The 19,282-nt window shown below is 41.9% G+C and overlaps 1 pseudogene; it reads right to left on the bottom strand.

Annotated features, from left to right (window-relative positions):
- LOC102181137 lies at positions 4,022-4,484 on the bottom strand (annotated as a pseudogene).

Raw genomic sequence — 19,282 nt, 5'->3', positions numbered from 1 at the left:
CCAAGGCAGACAGGTTACTTGCTTTCATGATGCTTAGGTCTAACCTAAGTAGACAGACAGTAATCCAATAAGTAAAATTTCAGATGCTATAGTGTGAGGAATATAAGATTAAATGTCATGAGATAGAGTCATGGGAGGAGGGTAATATTAAACGGGATAGTCAGCAAGGACTGACCTTTGACTGAAATGATGAGGAGGCAGCCACTCAAACACTTGGAAAAGAGCCTCCTCTCAAACCAAAAAACAAGCTATGCAGGGGCTTAAGGAAATGTGTGGCAACTTTTTTTTGCTTTGGCTTCACCCCAAGGCATGTGGGACCTTAATTCCCCAACCAGGGGTGGAACTCATACCCCCTGGATTGGAAAGTGAAAGTGTATTGGAAAGCAGAGTCTTAACCACTGGAATGCTGGGGAAGTCCCATATGTGGCAACTTTTAACGTTTTGGTTACTAAGAACGCAGGCGCTCTTTCCAACACCCGCCTCTCACCCCTGCCCCTCCCATGAGAACCCAGTGCTAAGTGTAGTATAAGACTGGAATATTTTACTTAACTTTTAGAAGGTGAAAGATCTGGTAAGGAAATAAGCAGAAGTCAAGAAGAAAATGAAGCTGAATTGGAACCTAAAAGACCTACTAAGAAGATCTTCTATCATTAAGGTGAATTCTAGGAAATTTAGTTTCATTGACTCAATAAAGTTACTGACCAGCAAGGAATCCACCCTAAGTCACTCTTCTGTGCTTAGTGCATCACTCTATTTATAACTAAATGTTTCCTGAAGTGAAATAGAAAACACCACTTTGCTCCCTATATTTGTTTCTCAACAGAGAGCCCATAGCAGATTTTCTTACGTTTGTGGTAAACTACTTGTAACCATGCATCAAGGCAATAAAAATAGTTTTCATGTGATTATGTCTTTGGAAGTCTGGCACAAAATGTGATTTCACTTAGAGAGTGTGGTATGACAGCTGTAAATCGCCACATTCCAGCTGAATGCTTCAATATTGTATTTCCAGTGTGACTGAATGGCTGGCTTTTTCTGGCTTTGACTGCCTTTTCCATAGAAAAGCTGGCACTCAGACAAATCCCCCGAGACACCCTCACAAAGAAATGCTGACAGATGTCTGTCTCTCAGAGGTCCTAACTGGGCAACTTTCCATCCAGACGTGCTGGGCATGAGCATGGGTGTCCGTGTCTGTTGGCCTGTGGAAGAGTCCTCTCATTCCATCTTGCCAGCAGCCAAAAGGCTTGGAGAGCCCCTTGGGATGGGAGTTCTGCCTTGGAGCCAGCATGCTCAGGTAGAAAGACACTGAGCCAGTTTAACAGGGCAAGGAGCCTTATTCAAGGAAGCCAGACATAGTGCAGCAGGCTGGGGAATCAAACCTTTCTCCTCATTGTATGCTTGGGTCATGGAGGAAGTGCTTAATAAATAATCAGTCCTCGGGGTGGGATGAATGGGGAGATTGGGATTGACATATATTTATACTATTGATATTATGTATAAAATAAATAACTAATGAGAATTGATGCTTTTGAGCTGTGGTGTTAGAAGACTCTTGAGAGTCCCTTGGACTGCAAGGAGATCAAATCAGTCAATCTTAAAGGAAATCAGTCCTGAATATTCATTGGAAGGACTGATGCCGAAGCTGAAACTGCAACAATTTGGCCACCTGATGCGAAGAGCTGCTTCATAGGAAAAGACCCTGATGCTGGGAAATATTGAGGGTAGGAGGAGAAGGGGTTGAGAGAGGATGAGATGGTTGGATGGCATCACCGACTCAATGGACATGAGTTTGAGCAAGCTCTGGGAGAGAGTGAAGGACAGGGAAGCCTGGTGTGCTGCAGTCCATGGAGCTGCAAAAAGTCGGACACGACTGAGTGACTGAACAACAACAACAAGGAGAACCTATTGTATAGCGCAGGGAACTCTATCCAATGCTCTGTGGCGACCTAAATGGGAAGGGAATCCAAAAAGAGGAGACGTAAGTATTTGTATAGCCGATTCACTTTGCTGTACAGTAGAAACTAACACAACATTGCAGGGTAACTATACTCCAATAAAAATTAATTCAAAGACAAAAAAATAACAATTGGTCCTGTTTAGGCACTCTTCCTGAGATATGTGTGATATATAGATGAATGCTTAATTCAAGGAACTCACCCTAACTTGTTGAGGAAATAACCTATAGTAGCCAACCCTTTTTTTAGCCACCCCACCCCAACTCCAAGACTGCTTACCACTCTTTCAGTGATTTTTCAACTAGTTTTATCGAATACTTGCTTCTATGCCAGGCACTGTGCTCTGCTTAAGATATACAGAAATAAAAAGACAGATTGTTCTAGGATTAATATTGTACACACAAAAATGTTTTAATGGTTATGTAGGGGTGGGTAGAATTAGAGGTATGGACAAAGACTCTTAATTTTCACTTTTTGAACTTTACTATTTGAACTTTTTCTAACAATTTTTGGGCAGTAATTTTTTTTTTTTTTTTTTTGGTAACTAAACTAAAATCTGCTGAGCAACATTTTGTGCCAGGCATCCTTCTGAGCTTTGAGAAGACAGCGGTGAATGAAACAGAAAAATCCCCTGTCCTCATGAAGCTTACATTCCAACTGGGGAGGCAATATAAAATTTAAAAATCTGTACAAGTGTGCTATTATAATATAACAATAATTGATGACATGGCCTATGGAAAAAACATAAAAAAAAAAAAAGTTTCATTTTTTAGGGAATTCCCTGGTGGTCTAGTGGTTAAGAATCTTCCTGCCAGTGCTGGGGACATGGATTCAATCCCTGGTCTGGGAAGACCCCACATGCCACAGGGCAACTAAGCCTGTGCACCACAACTACTGAAGTCCTAGAGCCTATGCTCTGCAGCAGCAGGAGCCACCACAGTGAGAAGCCCCTGAACCACAAGAAGAGTAGCCCCTGCTCGCTGAAACGGGAGACAGCCCGTGTGCAGCAACGAAGACCCAGCGCAGCCAAAAAAAAGTTCTTATTTTAAAAGGTATTCTATTCTGATTTGTTCAGATAATCTTGACTCTGTAGAGACCAGGGTTCTTTACTGGCCTGGGCAAATAGCAGCACTAAGAGAAACGGGCCAGAGGGCCAAGCCTCAAAGCCTTGAACCATCTGGACTTTTGCCAACACTCTTTCCACCCAGCACAAATGAAAAGGCAGTCTGAGCTCCCTGCATTCTTTTGGCACAAGAGTGATGTCAGTCCAGAGTTGGACCTGGCTGGTTGCTCTTGACTGGAGCCCAGGCCTTTTCCCATTCAGTTCGGGGACAGAACTCATTGCTGTGCCAGTATATGAAGGTGCCAACCCTGCCTACCCCACATGCATAGCCTGCTACTTCCTTCCAGCTTTACCAGCTGTTTTTCACTGGCTTCTGGCCTGCCTTGTCTGACAGCTGCCTGAACACATGGACTTAAAAATGATTTCTAAATGCCCGAGTCCAGCCACTGCATTCCAAACTATTTTTAGGATAACATCCTCCTTCTTTGGCTTCCTGAGAACTACTCTTTTTCTGTTTCCATACTGTTACCATTCCCAGTTCAGCTCCCTCATCTGGGAATGCAAAACTTAGGGGTTCCAGTTCCTGCTCACAGCCAAGAAGATGCTGTTTTCACCAAAAGTCCTTTAGTCAAAGAAGAGATAAGACCTGATATTAAAGATACACAATAAAAATTGTATGCACACTATCACTACAAAAACCTAGACAGTCTTTTTTATTTCAAATTGTGATGATAACATAAACCTATTGCAAATACTTTAGAAAATACAGTAAAAATAATTTACACTTTAATAAATTATTTTTATCTGTTCTTGGACTCATATGTTTATTGTTGTTATTGGTTAATTATTCATGCATACAGGAGAAAATTCAAAAAGTAAAATCTCACTGTTCCCTTGCCATCCAGTTCTTCACCCTGAAGAGAATTGTTTATAGTATCTTCTGGCTCTCTCTTTTCTTTTTAGTGAAAACTTTGACATGAAAAGTTAGCCAGCTGGACTCAATTTAGATGACCCCAACTGTGTTGGCAATATCCAAAGTATCATAATCAGGAGCCAGTTGATCATATGCCTTCTCCTCCCCATCAGGCCTAATCAGGGTGTTTACCTTGGCCGCGTTACTGTCATAGAACTGGTTCACAGCCGGTCTGATCTGGGGCTTGTCACCCTTGACATCCACAGAGAATACCAGTGTCTTGTCTCCTGTTTACTTCCTGGCTGACTTGGTGGTGAGGGAATTTGATGGTGGCGTAGCAGTCAAGCTTGTTTCTCCTAGGGGTACTCTTCTGAGCATATTTGAACTGCCTTCTGAGCCACAGTGTTTTGGGTTGCTGGAAGGTGGGTGACTTTCGGATCTTTTTTCTGCAACTGTGGATCCCTTTCAGCGCTGTTTTCTTGGTCTTCAAATGCTTTGCTTTGGCTTCAGTTTGGGTAGGGGCAGGGACTTCCTTCCCTGCTTTAGGTGCCATCTTCATGAAAAGCCATAGTATTCTCTTATAATCCTTTCTATTTCTGTAAAATCTGTAAAGTCGTCCTACTTCAATAAACCTTTCTCTGCTCCAGGCTCCAATGTTTCCGTTTATTAGGCCTCACTGTGAGTTGGGCACATGAACTTTTTCAGTAACGATTCATTTTCTGATTTTAATACTTTGATTTTTCTTGCTTCCTATCTTACTTTAGCTAAATATTTGTGAATTTTGTTAGTTTTATTCTTTTAGAAAACAAGCTCTTGGTTTTATTGATTTCTCTCTATTGTTTCTCCATTCTGTATTGTATTAGTCTCTGTTTTATTCTTTATTATTCCCTTCCTACTGCTAGCTATTGTTTTAATTTGCTCCTTTTTCTAGCTCCTTAAGGTGTAAAGTTACTTTTACCAATATTTTGTTGATTTACCTATGGCTCTGTGTAGGCTCTCTCTAGTTGCAGTGAGCAGGGGCTACTCTTTAGTTGTGCTGCTCGGTCTTATTTCGGTGACTTCTCGTGTTGAGGAGCACAGGTTCTAGGGCGCTTGGGCTTCAATAGTTAAAGTTCATTGGCTCAGGAGTTGTGGCTCTGGAGAATGGGATCAGTAGTTGTGACGAGGAGGCTTAGTTGCTCTGTGGCATGTAGGATCTTCCTGGAGCAGAGATAGAGCCCATGCCCCTGAACTTGCAGGCAGATTCTTAACCACTGGACTTCCAGTTCAGTTCAGTTCATTTCAGTTCATTTCAGTCCCTCAGTCCTGTCCGACTCTTCACGACCCCATGAATCACAGCACACCAGGCCTCCCTGTCCATCACCATCTCCCGGAGTTCACTCAGACTCATGTCCATCGAGTCAGTGATGCCATCCAGCCATCTCATCCTCGGTCGTCCCCTTCTCCTCCTACCCCCAATCCCTCCCAGCATCAGAGTCTTTTCCAATGAGACAACTCTTCGCATGAGGTGGCCAAAGTACTGGAGCTTTAGCTTTAGCATCATTCCTTCCAAAGAAATCCCAGGGTTGATCTCCTTCAGAATGGACTGGTTGGATCTCCTTGCAGTCCAAGGGACTCTCAAGAGTCTTCTCTAATATCACAGTTCAAAAGCATCAAGGAACCAGAGATCAAATTGCCAACATCTGCTGGATCATGGAAAAAGCAAGAGAGTTCCAGAAAAACATCTATTTCTGCTTTATTGACTATACCAAAGCCTTTGACTGTGTGGATCACAATAAACTGTGGAAAATTCTGAAAGAGATGGGAATACCAGACCACCTAACCTGCCTCTTGAGAAATCTGTATGCAGGTCAGGAAGCAATAGTTAGAACTGGACATGGAACAACAGACTGGTTCCAAATTTGAAAAGGAGTACGTCAAGGCTGTATATTGTCACCCTGCTTATTTAACTTCTATGCAGAGCACATCATGAGAAACGCTGGACTGGAAGAAACACAAGCTGGAGTCAAGACTGCTGGGAGAAATATCAATAACCTCAGATATGCAGATGACACCACGCTTATGGCAGAAAGTGAAGAGGCGCTAAAAAGCCTCTTGATGAAAGTGAAAGAGGAGAGTGAAAAAGTTGGCTTAAAGCTCAACATTCAGAAAATGAAGATCATGGCATCTGGTCCCATCACTTCATGGGAAATAGATGGGGAAACAGTAGAAACAGTGTCAGACTTCATTTTGGGGGCTCCAAAATCACTGCAGATGGTGACTGCAGCCATGAAATTAAAAGACGCTTACTCCTTGGAAGAAAAGTTATGACCAACCGAGATAGTATATTCAAAAGCAGAGACATTACTTTGCTGACTAAGGTCCGTCTAGTCAAGGCTATGGTTTTTCCTGTGGACTTTCAGAGAAGTCCCCAGTTCCTTTGTCATGGTTTGATAGAGAAATGTGAAACTGGCTTTGGGTTTTGCTTAAGAGGCTTTTCTAGTGTCTCTTTGGGAGGGTGAATAGTGACTTGGAAAGTAATATGGGGTTTTCTGGGTGTTGGTACTATTTTGTCTCTTAGAGACTCCCCTGTTGACTTTGTGAATATTTAGCAAATTACAAACTTAAATTATGCCCACATTTCTTTACAATAAAAACTTCAGTTTCTTCCTTATTCCAATATTAGTTTTAGATTCTCAAAAAAGCTCTTCAACTTTTATTAGATAAATATTTGGAATGCCTGCACAGAGGCTAGACCTCCAGGGCCTATAAGTCAAGATTAAATTTGGAAAAGGATTGTGTTTGCTCTAGAGATTAGGAGGGGGAAGAAAAAGGGAGGTGCTCACAATGAGAGGGAGGAACAATAATATCTAAAAGAATTTACTGTCTCTCTATTTCTCTTCAAACAATTCAATAATGTCTATATTGTTCATTATTGTTTTGTGGAGTGGATTTTCCTTTGGGTGTGTGATAAAGTACTAAATCCTGGAGAAGGAAATGGCAAGCCACTCCAGTATTCTTGCTGAATAATTCCATGGACAGAGGAGCCTGGCAGGCTACAGTCCATGGGGTTGCAAAGAGTCAGACATGACTGAGTGACTATCATTCAAAGTGCTAAATTCTGTTTTTCACAGGGGTAAATCAGAGGCTTTCTTATAGGTTATACTAAGAAAGGTCTTTTTGCTCAGGATAATAAGAACATTTTTTTCTATTTTATCTTTCTGTACTTCCATGGTTCTTTTATTAAATTTAAAGCTTTAATGTAATCTATAATTAATTTTGTATATGGGCTTCCCTTGTGGCTCAGATGGTAAAGCATCTGCCTGCAATGCAGGAGACCCCAGTTTGATTCCTGGGTCGGGAAGATCCCCTGGAGAAGGAAATGGCAATCCACTCCAGCACTCTTGCCTGGAAAATCCCATGGACAGAGGAGTCTCATAGGCTACAGTCCATGGGGTCACAAAGAGTCGGACACGACTGAGCTACTTCACTTTACAGTATGTGATAGGTGAATTGAAGAAACTAGGGAAAACCACTAGACCATTCAGATATGACCTAAATCAAATTCCTTACAATTATACTGAGGAAGTGACAAATAGACTCAAGGGATTAGATCTGATAGACAGAGTGCCTGAACTATGGACGGAAGTAAGTAGGGAAAACCACTAGACCATTCAGGTATGACCTAAATCAAATCCCTTATGATTATACAGTGGAAGTGAGAAATAGATTTAAGGGACTAGATCTGATAGATAGAGTGCCTGATGAACTATGGAACGAGGTTCATGACACTGTACAGGAGACAGGGATCAAGATCCTTTGCAAAAAAGCAAAATGGCTGTCTGGGGAGGCCTTACAAATAGCTGAGAAAAGAAGAGAAGCGAAAAGCAAAGGAGAAAATGAAAGATATAAGCATCTGAATGCAGAGTTCCAAAGAATAGCAAGAAGAGATAAGAAAGCCTTCTTCAGTGATCAATGCAAAGAAATAGAGGAAAACAACAGACTAGGAAAGACTAGAGATTTCTTCAAGAAAATTAGAGATACCAAGGGAATATTTCATGCGAAGATGGGCTCAATAAAGGACAGAAATGGTATGGACCTAACAGAAGCAGAAGATATTAAGGAGAGGTGGCAAGAATACACAGAAGAACTGTACAAAAAAGATCTTCACGACCCGGATAATCATGATGGTGTGATCACTCACCTAGAGCCAGACATCCTGGAATGTGAAGTCAAGTGGGCCTTAGAAAGCATCACTATGAACAAAGCTAGTGGAGGTGATGGAATTCCAGTTGAGCTATTTCAAATCCTGGAAGATGATGCTGTGAAAGTGCTGCACTCAATATGCCATCAAATTTGGAAAACTCAGCAGTGGCCACAGGACTGGAAAAGGTCAGTTTTCATTCCAATCCCAAAGAAAGGCAATGCCAAAGAATGCTCAAGTGAAGTGAAGTGGCTCAGTTGAGCCCGAATCTTTGCGACCCCATGGACAGTAGCCTGCACAAAGCTCCTCCATCTATGGGATTTTCTAGGCAAGAGTACTGGAGTGGGTTGCTGTTTCCTTCTCCAGGGAATCTTCCCGACCCAGGGATCGAACCCAGGTCTCCCACATTGTAGACAGACGCTTTACCGTCTGAACTACCAGGGAAGTCAAGAATGCTCAAACTACCACACAATTGCACTCATCTCACACGCTAGTAAAGTAATGCTCAAAATTCTCCAAGCCAGGCTTCAGCAATATGTGAACCGTGAACTTCCTGATGTTCAAGCTGGTTTTAGAAAAGGCAGAGGAACCAGAGATCAAATTGCCAACATCTGCTGGATCATGGAAAAAGCAAGAGAATTCCAGAAAAACATCTATTTCTGCTTTATTGACTATACCAAAGCCTTTGACTGTGTGGATCACAATAAACTGTGGAAAATTCTGAAAGAGATGGGAATACCAGACCACCTGACCTGCCTCTTGAGAAATCTGTGTGCAGGTCAGGAAGCAACAGTTAGAACTGGACATGGAACAACAGACTGGTTCCAAATTTGAAAAGGAGTACGTCAAGGCTGTATATTGTCACCCTGCTTATTTAACTTCTATGCAGAGTACATCATGAGAAACGCTGGACTGGAAGAAACACAAGCTGGAGTCAAGACTGCTGGGAGAAATATCAATAACCTCAGATATGCAGATGACACCACGCTTATGGCAGAAAGTGAAGAGGAACTAAAGAGCCTCTTGATGAAAGTGAAAGAGGAGAGTGAAAAAGTTGGCTTTAAGGCTCAACATTCAGAAAACGAAGATCATGGCATCTGGTCCCATCACTTCATGGGAAATAGATGGGGAAACTGTAGAAACAGTGTCAGACTTTATTTTGGGGGCTCCAAAACCACTGCAGATGGTGACTGCAACCATGAAATTAAAAGATACTTACTCCTTGGAAGAAAAGTTATGACCAACCTAGTTAGCATATTCAAAAGCAGAGACATTACTTTGCCCACTAAGGTCCGTCTAGTCAAGGCTATGGTTTTTCCTGTGGTCAAGTATGGATGTGAGAGTTGGACTGTGAAGAAGTCTGAGCGCCGAAGAATTGATGCATTTGAACTGTGGTGTTGGAGAAGACTCTTGAGGGTCCCTTGGACTGCAAGGAGATCCAACCAGTCCATTCTGAAGGAGATCAGCCCTGGGATTTCTTTGGAAGGAATGATGCTAAAGCTAAAGCTCCAGTACTTTGGCCACCTCATGCGAAGAGTTGACTCATTGGAAAAGACTCTGATGCTGGGAGGGATTGGGGGCAGGAGGTAAAGGGGACGACAGAGGATGAGATGGCTGGATGGCATCACTGACTTGATGAACGTGAGTCTGAGTGAACTCCGGGAGATGGTGATGGACAGGGAGGCCTGGCGTGCTGCGAGTCATGGGGTTGCAAAGAGTCGGACACAACTGAGTGACTGAACTGAACTGAATAGGAGGTAGTGATCAAGACCATCCCTAAGAAAAAGAAATGCAAAAAGGCCAAATAGTTGTCTTATTAGGCCTTACAAATAGCTGAGAAAAGAAGAGAAGCTAAAGGCAAAGGAGAAAAGGAAAGATGTATCCATTTGAATGCAGAGTTCCAAAGAATAGCAAGGAGAGACAAGAAAGCCTTCCTCAGCAGTCAATGGAAAGAAATAGAGGAAACCAGTAGAAAGGGAAAGACTAGAGATCTCTTCAAGGGATCGCTTCAAGGGATCGCTTCAAGGGAACATTTCATGCAAAGGTGAGCACAATAAAGGACAGAAATGGTATAGACCTAACAGAAGCCGAAGATATTAAGAAGAAGTGACAAGAATACACAGAAGATCTATACAAAAAACATCTCCATGGCCTTAATAACCATGATGATGTGATCCCTCACCTAGAGCCAGATATCCTGGAATGTGAAGTCAAGTGGGCCTTAGGAAGCATCACTATGAATAAAGCTAGTGGAGGTGATGGAATTCCAGTTGAGCTATTTCAAATCCTGGAAGATGATGCTGTGAAAGTGCTGCACTCAATATGCCAGCAAATCCGGAAAACTCAGCAGTGGCCACAGGACTGGAAAAGGTAAATTTTCATTCCAATCCCAAGAAAGGCAATGCCAAAGAATGCTCAAACTACTGCACAATTGTACTCATCTCACATGCTAGCAAAGCAATGCTCAAAATTCTCTAAGCCAGGCTTCAGCAGTATGTGAACCTCAAACTTCCAGATGTTCAAGCTGGTTTTAGAAAAGGCAGAGGCACCAGAGATCAAATTGCCAACATCTGCAGGACCATCAAAAAAGTAAAAGAGTTCCAGAAAAAAATATCTACTTTTGCTTTATTGAGTACACCAAAGCCTTTGACTGTGTGGATCACAACAAACTGTAGAAAATTCTGAAAGAGAAGGGAATACCAGACCATCTGACCTGCCTCATGAGAAATCTATTTGCAGGTCAAAAAGCAATAATTAGAACCAGACATGGAACAACAGACTGGTTCCAAATTGGGAAAGGAGTACCTCAAGGCTGTACATTGTCACCCTGCTTATTTAACTTATATGCAGAGTACATCATGGGAAATACCAGGCTGGATGAAGCATAAGCTGGAATCAAGATCACTGGAAGAAATATCAATAACCTCAGATATGCAGATGACACCACCCTTATGACAGAAAGCGAAGAACTAAAGAGGCTCTTGATGAAAGTGAAAGAGGAGAGTGAAAAAGTTGGCTTAAAACTCTACATTCAGAAAGCTAAGATCATGGTATCTGGTCCCATTATTTCATGGCAAATAGATTGGGAAACAGTGGAAACACACTTTATTTTTTAGGGCTTCAAAATCATTGTAGATGGTGACTGCAGCCATGAAATTAAAAGACCCTTGCTCCTTGGAAGAAAAGCTATGACCAACATATTAAAAAGCATATTAACCAGCATATTAAAAAGCAGAGATGTTACTTTCCCAACAAAGGTCCATCTGGTCAAAGTTCTGGCTTTTCCAGCAGTCATGTATGGATGTGAGAGTTGGACTATAAAGAAAGCTGAGCACCAAAGAATTGACGCTTTTGAACTGTGGTGTTGGAGAAGACTCTTGAGAGTCCCTTGGACTGCCAGGAGATCCAACCAGTCCATCCTAAGGGAAATCAGTCCTGAATATTCATTGGAAGGACTGATGCTGAAGCTGAAACTCCAATACTTTGGCCACCTGATGTAAAGAACTGGTCATTTGAAAAGACCCTGATGCTGGGAAAGATTGAAGGTGGGATGAGAAGGGGATGACAGAGGATGAGATGGTTGGATGGTATCACTGACTTGATGGACATGAATTTGAATAAGCTTCAGGAGTTGGTGATGGACAGGGAAGCCTGGCATGCTGCAGTCCACGGGGTTGCAAAGAGTCAGACGCGACTGAGCGACTGAGCTGAACTGATGTGATGGGTATCTGATTTTAAAAAATTGGTTAGACAATTATCTTAGAACATTTATTAAAGAATTCTTTTCTTCTAATTTAAAATTCCTCCTTTATTATATACAAATCTTTATGATTATGTGAATCTGTTTGATCTCATGTATTTGCCTACATTTTTCCTGACCCTGTACATGCCTGTTTTAATTACTTTATAATATCTTTTATATTTGCTGGTAGAGGTCTATCCCTTCAGTCTTCTTTTTTTCATTTATCCGTTTAACTAACTATGCATATATATGTATATAAAAGCAGGGCATGCTGCAGTTCATGGGGTCAAAAAGAGTCAGAGACAACTAGGCAACTGAACAACAACAATAAGTTATATGTATTTGGAGAGGTTTCATGTGCCTCAAAGGCATTCACTGTACAAAAACATATTGAGAAAGGCACAATGCTGGATCACCAAAGGGGTTTGTAGTCTATGTGGTAGACAATAAGTAAACAATTAGGGGACATCTCTGGTGGTCCAGTGGTTAAGACTCCTCAATTCCAATGTAGGGGGTACAGGTTCAATCCCTGGGTGGCAAACTAAGATCGTACACGTTGTGCTGTGTGCAGCCCCCACAAGAGTAAACAAATATAATTAGATAATTACTAAAATAGAGTCAGTCCAGGGGAGGGACTGCCTGACATGGCTGGTAGCTAACTTTAGGAGAACTCTTCAAAGATAGCAGTAATTGATCATAGGAAAACACTGGGGAGAAGATGTTTAAAGGCAGGACAACTATTGCAAGGGCATAGCAGCACAAATGGGTATGGCATGTTCAGGCTACTACATGTGGTTTGGATAGGCTTCTTTTTAAAATTTTTATTTTATTTATTTTTGGCTGCACTGAATCTTTATTGCTTCTTGTGTGCCTTCTCTAGTTTCAGCGAGCGGGGGCTACTCTAGTTGCAGCTCCCAGGCTTCTCATTGTGGTGGCTTCTCCTGTCACAGAGCATGGGCTCTAATTGACTCACAGCATGTGGGATCTTCCTGGACCAGGAACCAAACTGCGTCCCTGCATTGGCAGGTGGATTCTTAACCATTGAACCACCAGGGAAATCCCCCAGAATGGTTCCTTTTCTTCATTTATTTGTTTGTTCATGTTGGATTCACCGTCAGCTATTTAAGCTTGGGTCAGATCATGAAGGGCTTCGAGATGGTCTCTTAGACACCACTCTAGTGGTAATATGGAAAATTGCTTGAAGGAGAGTAAGAAGAGAGATGATGAGATCTGAATGAGGAAGGTAAGGAAGAGGAGATGCAGGTGTGACTAGACCAGTGTTTGGATGGAGAGTAAAAAACAAGTGGAATTCATATTCATTCATTATTCATTTAACAAGTTGAAATTAAGTGAATGTTAAATGAGAGTTCTTGAGTTAAATGAGTGAACTCTTGGAGTTGGTGATGGACAGGGAGGCCTGGCGTGCTGCAGTCCATGAGGTCCCAAAGAGTCGGAGACAACTGAGTGACTGAACTGAACTGAAATGAGAGTTCTTAGGTTTCTGATTTGAGCAAAATAGGAACTGATGGTGCCATCCCCCAAGATCATGAATACAGGAAGTGTTTAAAGTTTGGAAGGATGAAGTTTTTTTGTTGGGTCTTTGTTGTGGCTCACAGGGTCCCTAGTTGTGGCATCCAGGCCCCAGAGCTAGCTGTGGCTCATGAGTGTAGTTGACCCTTGGCATGTGAGATCTTGGGGCTTCCCAGGTGGTGCAGTGGTAAAGAATCCACCTGCCAATATAAGAGACACAGGAGATTAAGGTTCAATCCCTGAGTCAGTAAGACCCCCTGGAGTAGGAAATGGCAGTCCATCCCAGATTGCCATTTCCTGGAAAATTCCATGGACAGAGGAGTCTGGCGGGCTACAGTACAAACTCAGCAACTTAGAACACACACATACACACATACACGCACACACACATACACACACGGGGGATCTTAGCTCCCTGACCAGTGGTTGAACCTGCATCCCCTGCATTGGAGGGCAGATTCTTAATGACTGGACACCAGGAAAGTCCCTGGAAGAATAAAGCTGATTTCAGATTTGGATATTTGAGTTTGAGGTGCTTGTGGTAGACCCTGGTATACGCGTCTAATAAGTATTATGTGTGTAATTCTGGTGTTTGAAATAAAAATTTATCATCTATATATCTATACATGGTTGTTGAAGTTATGGGCAAGATTGCCTAGAAAAAGTCTGTAAACTGAGAAGAGAGTGGATATCTAGGGGAGATACCAGCATTTAAGGTAAAGTAAAAAGAAACATTTCCTTCAAAAAGAGTTTACTAAGTGGTCAGAGAATTGTCATGGAAACCACGAAGGAGGGAGCAGTTAATGTATTAAGCAATGGAGAGAGGTAGCAAATGACTAAAAACTGAATCCAGTGAAAAGCTCACTAGTGACTATAAGGAGAGAAATTTCAGGTGAGAAAAGACGTAGAAGTCAAGAAGCAAGGAAGTATAGATAGGCAGTATCCAAAACAAAATTCAGCGTCTTTCTCTCCAATGTGACTCCTCTTCCTGCAACCTTAGACACAGATATTCCCCTCAGCCTCCTAAGCCAAAAATTCCCTAAACACCTAACTCCTTCACTCTCATTTATTATCCTTGTCTAATTATGGCATTACTCCCCTAATTTGACTTCTTTAATTAATACTTCTAATATTCCAGAAGGATAAATCCCAGACATCATGATAATCTATGGATTGTGGTATTAGAGATGTTTTTATATTTTTCTGTCTGATAATTTGCTTTTTCAGTATTCTTCTGGAATAACTGGTATGTATTTACTCACATAAGTAAAAGTTTTAAAATAATTTTTCTCACATATCTTATATCTGACATCATCTCTTTGTTTCTAGTCTGCTACCAGGGGTCTAGCCAGATTTATTACAATAACTTCTTACCTTCTCTTCCTGCAGGTAGTGTGGCACTCCTCAAATTCTGTCACTGGGCAGTCAGAATAAGCTTTGTAAATACAAATCTTAATACATTTCTCTCCAGTTAAAAGTTCTTCAATGCCTTCAGATATCTCTGAGGATTAACTTCAAACTTCTAGCATTCTGTGATAATGCCCTTGTCTTATCTCATTTTTTCTCATTCTCCTATTCTTTTCTTGAAGCTCCCATTCAAAGATAAGTAGTAAAAACTGGTTTCTCCTCCTTTCCTTTGTGAATTCCCTCTCATCCTTTAAACCAGTTTAAAAATCATTCTTCCTAGACTTTCACTGCAGCTCCATTCTAATTCAGACACTCCTCTCTTCTGCAATCTAGGCACCTCTCAATCAGTGTCATCTCACAGTATTAATAAGCCTGTTCATCTTTTCCTAATTTGTTGGCTATTTAATTTTCCTTCTGTGAATTTACTATTTACATCTTTTGTTCACTTTCCTGAGTTGTACTTTTCTTATTGATTTGTGGTAATTCTGATTTATGTTGCAAATATTTTTTCTCAGTCTATTCCTAGGTTTTAAAGTTTATTGTTTGGTATTAAAAAAAATTTTTTTTAGGAAGTTCCCTGGTGGCTAGTTTTCATTCCAATCCCAAAGAAAGGCAATGCCAAAGAATGTTCAAACTACTGCACAATTGTCCTCATCTCACACACTAGCAAAGTAATGCTCAAAATTCTCCAAGCCAGACTTGAACAGTATGTGAACCATGAACTTCCAGATGTTCAAGCTGGAAATTGAAAAAGCAATAGAGTTCCAGAAAAACATCTGCTTCTGCTTTATTGACTATGCCAAAGGCTTTGACTGTGTGGTGGTGGTTTAGTTGATAAGTCGTGTCCAACTCTTGCAACCCCATGGTCTGTAGTCCACCAGGCTCCTCTGTCCATGGGATTTTGGATTGCCATTTTCTTCTCCAGGGGATCTTTCTGACCCAGGAATAGAACCTGGTTCTCCTGCATTGCAGGCAGATTCTTTACCAACTGAGCTATGAGGGAAGCCCTCATAACTGACTGTGTGAATCACAACAAACTGGAAAATTCTTCAAGAGTTGGGAATAACAGACCACCTTATCTGCCTCCTGAGAAATCTGTATGCAAGTCAGGAAGCAACAGTTAGAACGGGACATGGAACAACAGACTGGTTCCAAATCGGGAAAGGAATACCTCAAGGCTGTATATTGCCACCCTGCTTATTTAACGTATATGCAGAGTATACCATGAGAAACGCTGGACTGGAAGAAACACAAGCTGGAGTCAAGATTGCTGGGAGAAATATCAATAACCTTAGATACGCAGATGATACCACCCTTATGGCAAAAAGTGAAGAGGAACTAAAGAGCCTCTTGATGAAAGTGAAAGAGGAGAGTGCAAAAATTGGCTTAAAACTCCACATTCAGAAAGCTAAAATTATGGCATCTGTTCTCATCACTTCATGGCGAATAGATGGGGGAAACAATGGAAACAGTGAGAGACTTTATTTTCTTGGGCTCCAAAATCACTGCAGATGGTGACTGCAGCCATGAAGTTAAAAGACCCTTGCTCCTTGGAAGAAAAGCTATGACCAACCTAGACAGCATATTAAAAAGCAGAGACATTACTTTACCAAGTTGGTCAAAGTTATGGCTTTTTCAGTAGTCATGTATGGATGTGAGAGTTAGACTATAAAGAAAGAGTGCTGAAGAATTAATGCTTTTGAACTGTGGTGTTGGAGAAGACTCTTGAGAGTCCCTTGGACTGCAAGGAGGTCCAACCAGTCCATCATAAAGGAAATCAGTCCTGAGTATTCATTGGAAGGACTGATGCTGAAGCTGAAACTCCAATACTTTGGCCACCAGATGTGAAGAGCTGACTCACTGGAAAAGATCTTGATGCTGGCAAAGACTGAAGGCAGGAAGAGAAGGGGACAACAGAGGATAAGATGGTTGGATAGCATCACTGACTCAATGGACATGAGTTTGAGTAAGCTCCAGGAGTTGGTGATGGACAGGGAAGCCTGGCATGCTGCAGTCCATGGAGTTGCAGAGTTGGACATGACTAAGAGACTGAAGTGAACTGAACTGAACTGGTGACTAGTGGTGAGGATTCTGGGCTTTCATTGCCATGGCCTAGGTTCAATCCCTGGTCAGGGGTCTGAGATCCCACAAGTTTTGGCTAAAAAAAAATTTTTGTTTTTTTTAGTAAAATATATGAAGTGTTTAAAAATGGTTTTGCATCTTTCTCAAGAAGACCTCTATACCAAAGATATAAATTTCTTGCTTATGCATTTCTTCTTGATATTTGTTTTGCTTTTTATACTTACCTCTTGGCATTTGTTTCTAAAGAAGCATTATCCACATTATTAGTCTCTTTGTAAGTTTCTATGGTTGAAAAATCTACAGAATTCCAAGGTTGTCCAGTGGTCACAACTCTATGCTTTCATGCTGAGTGCCCAAGTTTCAATCCTTGGTCAGGGAACTAAGATACCAGAACTATAAAATAATAATGGAATAGGGAACTATTATTATGATTATATAATAGGGAACTATTTACCCGGTGCTACCAAAAAGAAAATCTATTTATTTATTGAATGCCCATTTAGGTGTTGGCACTGTCAGGTGCTGGGGCATACAAATGGACAAGAAGGGAAGGCCCCTTATCTTAATGGAGCTTACATTCTGGAGGTAGAGGCAGACAGTAAACAAATAATCTAAATAAATATTGCTTTTAATAATGACCACGAATTAATTGAATGGGAAGCTGCTGAAATCATTTACCTCAGAATGGGACTCAAACCCACCCAAAATCCTACTTGGGACTTGAACCCATGTGGCTGGGACTTAAAACAGCCAAAACCCATTTTGGGACTCCGTGCTTAGTTGCTCAGTCATGTCCTACTCTTTTCAACTAGCTGGCCAGGCTCTTCTGTCCATGGGGATTCTCCAGACAAGAATACTGGAGTGGGCTGCTACGCCCTCCTCCAGGGGATCTTCCCAACCCAGGGACTGAACCAAGGTCTCCTAAACTGCAGGCGGATTTTTTACTGTCTGAACCACCAAGGAAGCCCTTTGGGACTCTAAACCAGCCCAAATCCACAGGCTTCCAACTGAGACCACAGATCTGGTTTCAACACCTAACAAAGCTCAGGTTTCTGATTTCTCATCGTAGAAAGAATTCAGTGAGAGACAAAGTGATAGGTAAGAGGTGGATTCTTCGGAGAGAAACACGCTCCACAGAAGAGCATGGGCCATCTCAGAGGGTGAGTGCAGCAGCGTCAGAGTGTGTGGTTAGCTTTTATGGGTTGGGTAATTTCACAGGCTAATAAGTGGGAGTATTATTCCAACTATTTTGGGAAATGGATGGGGGTTTCCAGGGATTGGGCCACTGCCCACCTTTTGATCTTTGATGGTTGACCTTGGAATTGTCATAGTACCTCTGGGTGTTGATTGAGGCTCAAGAGCTAGTCAAAGGTGACTTGTCTAACATCATGGACCCATTTGAGTCTAATCAGTTTATGTCCTTTTCTCAGGCTATGTCATTCTTTCAAAGGTTGTGCCCTGCCCCCTTCCCTCCTGTTTTCACTACCTCCTAACAGAGGTCATTGAAGGTCTTAATATAAGTAGGCAGAGGATGTGTACAAAAAACAGTTCCACTGAGTGGATCACCTATTGGTTTTCAGACTGCTTCTGCATTTACTATCATACTAAAAAATAATTCTATCAGGAATAACTCCCTCTGTATGTTTATTCCCACAGAATAGTTTCTTAGCGATTGAATTAAAGGATAGAAAGAATCAGTATTTTTACACACATTGCCAAATTGCTTTCAAGAGGACATTCCAATACACTCACCAGTAAAGGAATACCGCTCTGGGAGGTAACAGTGGAAAATGTAACCATCAAAAAAAAACCCTACCTTTAGGGTCAGGAAAAGGAAAAGATAAATGAGCCATCCTGGATCTACAAGTGACGGGTGACAGGTCAATGACGTGGGAAAGCATTTGCTTGGGAACAGGATTCAAAACCCATTTCCTTTTTTTTTTTGCTCTGCTGTGGGGCATGTGGGATCTTAGTTCCAGATAAGGGATCCAATCATGCCCCCTGCAGTGGAAGCGCGGAGTCTCAACCACTGGACCTCCAGGGAATTCCCTCTAAACCCATTTCTGCCACCCTGTGACCTTCACAGGTTATAGCTGCCAGCTGAGTCTTAATTTCCCGAAATTCGGTGGGTTCGGCTTAGTCTTTATGTTTTCCAACATCTCCAGACAAAGCTCCGTCTAGCTTTTCCAGATTCAAGACAGGTTGTCTAATTGGTACAGACTGGAATCAACATCTGCCGTGAAACACCAACTAATCACTCCTGGCCACTTCCGGCTGCCGGGACAAAGGGATTTAAGCGTCTGGGACCGCACTTCCGGATAATTAGAGCTGTGCGTTACAAGCCTGAGTCCGCGAGTCACACCGGCTAACGCCGGTGCCATGACTGCGCATGCTCCGCGCAGTCACG

Source organism: Capra hircus, chromosome 15 (genome assembly GCF_001704415.2).
Source record: "Capra hircus breed San Clemente chromosome 15, ASM170441v1, whole genome shotgun sequence".
Classification (NCBI taxonomy): domain Eukaryota; kingdom Metazoa; phylum Chordata; class Mammalia; order Artiodactyla; family Bovidae; genus Capra; species Capra hircus.
Note: the sequence above shows the minus strand (reverse complement) of the source record. Positions and strands in the feature narration are given on the sequence as shown.